This window comes from Lampetra fluviatilis, chromosome 11 (genome assembly GCF_964198595.1).
Source record: "Lampetra fluviatilis chromosome 11, kcLamFluv1.1, whole genome shotgun sequence".
NCBI classification, from domain to species: domain Eukaryota; kingdom Metazoa; phylum Chordata; class Hyperoartia; order Petromyzontiformes; family Petromyzontidae; genus Lampetra; species Lampetra fluviatilis.
In genome coordinates, this window is record NC_136285.1 from 3389138 (window position 1) to 3393506 (window position 4369).

General features: G+C 60.3%; 1 pseudogene; it reads right to left on the bottom strand.

Annotated features, from left to right (window-relative positions):
* Positions 1-354: 354 nt before the first annotated feature.
* On the bottom strand, positions 355-3813 carry LOC144934684 (TRPM8 channel-associated factor 2 pseudogene; annotated as a pseudogene).
* Between the last annotated feature and the right edge of the window lie 556 nt (positions 3814-4369).

Here is a 4369-nt window from a genome sequence, read left to right on the forward strand (position 1 = left end):
AAGATTTGACATTGCATATGCCTGTACTGTGATCTACTCCAGAGTACTCCATGAAACTAGCATTGGTCGTGAAAGACTACGTACGAAATGAAGAGCGTTGCATTTTTGCTACGTAATGTTACGGCATCTCACATTGATGTTTTTCAGAATAGCTTTGTTTTACAAACTTTTATTTTAATAGTCATATAATTGTAAATACGTTCATACATGAAAGCGAGTAGAGGGATAGATATAGGCGCATTGGATTATAATTCAACGTTATTAGCCACCGAAAGATTGCGTATACACCATATTTAAGCACTGCACATACATTCTCGTATACATGCAAAGATCCCCCATATATCCTTGATGGTTACACTCCATACCAAGTACTCATTTAAGGCTGAATTGAGCTAAGTGAAGCCATGGACCAGGTTCAGATATTCGTCACTGGTAGTGGTCGTGAGCAGGAATCGAACTCAGGTCACTGGGTTCGTAGCACAGGGCGCGAACCACTACACCGTTTACGACACCACCATCATCACCATGGCCACCTCCATGACCACCTCCACCTCCAGCACCACCATCACAACCACCACCATCACAACCACCACCATCACCATCACCACAACCATCACGACCGCTAAGCATTGGGGTGGGCTGCTAGAGCCACCATGGGGTCATCATCCCATGGGTCCAGAGTGGCCAGCGCGGCCTCCAGGCCAGGCCTCAGGCGCCAACCCCACGCGGAGAAGAAGGGGCCCAGGTTGCGGCCCACACAGCGTGAGAACCGCTCAGCCCACTCGCTCATCTTGGCCTCCATTGTGGAGGGCGTCGAGGCCGCCCGCTGGTAGTCTCCGAACAGCCGCACGAAGGGGTCCCAGCCAAAGGCCTCCTGAAGCTGCAAGTAGGTCTCCAGGCAGGTGAACACGGTCCACGCGGCGAGTGGGCTGCCCGCGTCCACGTGATCGCGGAGGCGCCGCTCCCGCTCGGCAGGGCGCAGTTCGGGGTGGGCGCGCGCCCGCGCCACCCCGAGCACCTCCTCATGGACGTAGACGGCGAAGAGGTTGTTGGTGGCCTCCGTGGTGTGGGGTGGGAAGTTCCAAGCGGGCCGCTGGCGGTTGTGGCCGAGCTCATGGAGGGGTCCCCACATGCCCTCTGCATGCATCTCTTCCTCGTTCAGAAGCTTGGGGATGGATGCGCGGTGCACCATGATGGGGTATCCCGAATGCATCCAGCCATGGCTGATCTGCTCGTCCACCACGATTCGCTCCGGCCGCGCAGACGGGTGCGGTTCGGCGGCCAGGTAGGCGATGGCTCCCATCATGCGGTCCCACAGCCGCATCAGCCTCTCGGGGTCGGCCAGCTCACGCGCAGCCTCCGACGGCACCGTGAGGATGAGGCTATCGCAGGCCAGCTCGGACCAGGGAGCGGGGTAGTGGCGTTCGAACTCCTGCCAGTGCTGCAGGCTGGTTTCACCCAGCTTGAAGTAGGGGGCTCTCGCCGCTCCCCTAACCCTCACGCGGATCTTCCCCAGGCTCACCTCCTCCGGCACCAGCAAATACAAGAGCCCTCCCCAACTCGATGCCACCTCCATAGCTCCCTGGTCCATCTTTCGGCGCACCACCGGCACTCTGCGGGTAACTTCCGGGTGGCGTTTCATTGTTTTTGAATCGTACAGCTGATCAGTGTGGCATCCCAACTGGATCTGGATGCCTCTGCCGAGTGCGAGCGATGGGAAGTCGAGCAGCACGCGCTGAGCAGGTGGAGCGTAGAGGCCGGTGCTGACCCATGTCAGCCCCTCCTTGCTAGAGACATCAATGGTGACTTCTTGCCAACCTCTATACGTCGGCTCCAAAGGTCTTCCTGGAAAGATGTCTCCGAGACTGAAGAACTCCTCTCCTCCTCTTCCATGTCCTCCACGTCGTCCACCTCCGCCACCTCCACCATTGCACAAGGCCGTCAACAATGACACCAGCAGACCGTCCACCACATTGTGGGCCTGCACGGGCCTCTCTGGACCAACCGCAGCCAGGTCGGGCCACAGCGGCCCTCGGAGGAGGTCCCACACAATGGCCCGCAGCGGACGAAACGCCGGGTCGCGACTTCCGAGCAAGGGGACCAGGTCTCTTCGCAGGAGGGAGACCAGGTTCGTGAGACGTGGCCCGGACAGCTGGGACTTCTTCGTGAGGTGACATGCAAAATCACGCAGGCCCAGGCGCAAAGAGATGGGAGCAGTAGAGCGAGGGCAGTCGAGAGCGGGGACCGTCTGGAGAGGCCGCCCGGAGAGGAGGAGGCGGCCTTCACCACATCCTACGGCCGTGATGGTGAGGCCCATGCTGTTGATGATGCGGTTTCCAGGGTAGAGGTCCACAGCAGACATCCCCGGACGGCTAGAGCTCCACCACCACGCCTGGCCCGCTACGAGAAGCCCTCCACCACCCTGTGCCACGAACTCTCGGATCGCCTCCACCTCCTCGCCATCCCTCCCCAAATCCCCCTTTTCTTCCTCCAAGCCAGCGAAAGGTCCGTAAGCCGGGCAGCAGAACACAGAGAGGTTGGGTGGCCGGGCACCACTGGGGAACGAGTCAAATTCGACAACGCGAGGCACTCCCAGGTCTGTAAGCGTCTCCTTGAGTCCAGCCAGGTGGGACCCGGCTCGTATCCCCACGGTCCCCACCATGGCCAGCCCCGAGGAGGGGGGAGGGGCGCCCCCCCCTGCCAGCCACGCGAGTGCGGAGGCGAGGGCGGGGCGGGCGCTAGGTCGGGTGGCCGCGATGGTCTCGTGGCCGAACACCACAACGCGGCCCGCCCCGTGACGCGAGGCTCCGACCACAGCGCGGCCCTCGCCGTCCACCAGCAGGGGGAAGGCCATGGAGCCATGGGCCACCACCTGCGAGGGGTGCTCAGTGCCCAGGGCTATGTCTGCACAGTCAATAGCGGCTGCTATCTGCTCGTAATCAGCGCCATAGCAGGGCTTGTAGCTGTACAAGATCGCCGCCTCCGGCACCTCATCGCTCACCACCACCGGCCCCTTCTCCGCCGTGTCCCGGCTCACCAGGATTCCGGCCGCTCCCATGACCCTGTTACCAGGGAATCCATCCAGGGGGTCCGTGGGGTTTCCGTTCACGGTCGTCCAGTACCAGGCCTGGCCCCCCACCAGCAGCCCCCCACCGCGCCTCACGAATCTCTCCAGGGCCCCCCAGTCCCGCGCGGCGTAGGCGTCCGTGCAGAGGACGGCGATGCCCCCATGCGTCTCCTTCCGTTTCTCCTCCACCTCCACCTCATTATTCTCCTCTTCCTCGCTCAGCTCCGATGGCTCATCGATGACGCCGAGCCCCTGCCTAAGCAGCAGCTGGCTCAGTGCTGATCCACGCAGGCTCTGGCTCAGGGCGATTGAGCCAGCATGCGAGGAGGCGGGGGAAGAGGAGAGCCAGGCGATGGAGTTGAGAACGAAGTGGTGGAATTTGGGCGAGGAGAGGTAACTCTCGTGGGAGAGGACAACCATGCGGCCTGAATCCAGGGTGGAGGCGGCGATGAGCACCTGGTCGGAGGAGTTGACGGCCACGGGGAAGGCGTGTGGCAGGGTGAGGAGGAGGCGGGATGGCTGAGCTTCGGCATCGAAGTCCAACTCCGATATCCCAACAGTGAGCTCGCGGTACGCGTCCCAGATGTCCATCTTGGTGGGTGGGTGAGTGGTTGGTAGAGAGGGTGAGTGGGTGGGTGAGTGGGTTTGTGAGTGTGGATGACTAGGTGAATGGATGGGTAGGTGAGCAGACGGGTGATTGGGTGAAGCGAGTGACTGGGAGAGGAGTGAGTGATTGCTATAGCGGGTTTGTGGCTGGATGAGTGGATTTGTGAGGATGAGTATGTGATTCGATGAGAATAAGTGGGTGGGTAAGGTAAGTGAGTGGTAGAGCGGGTTAGTGGGTGGCCGGGTAGGTGAGTGAGTGGGTGAGAATGAGTGAGCAAGAGAGTTAGTGGGTGGGTGAGTGGATGGGTGAGAATGAGTGAGTGGATAGGCGAGTAGGTAGGTGAGTGAGTCGCTAAGTGAGTGGCAGTGAGGCAAGGCTACATTCAGAGTCAAACACTGAGCTGGTGAGCGCGCGTGAGCAGGGCGAGAGTGCGAGAGGATGTGTGTGTATCAGGATGTGCGTGTTTATATAGGATGCGTGTGAGAGAGAGTGTGTGTGTGGTGGGGAGCGATAGTGTAGCGGTTAGCGCGCTGCGCTACAACCCGGCGACCCGAGTTCGATTTCCGTTCACAGCCAACACCGGTGAAGATTAACTGAACCGGTTCTGGGCCTCTCCTAGGTCGACTTGGCCTAAAATGAGTCAATATCGCCACTGGGGAGACAAAGGCGGCCGGGCGTGGTTGCTGGCCACCCAC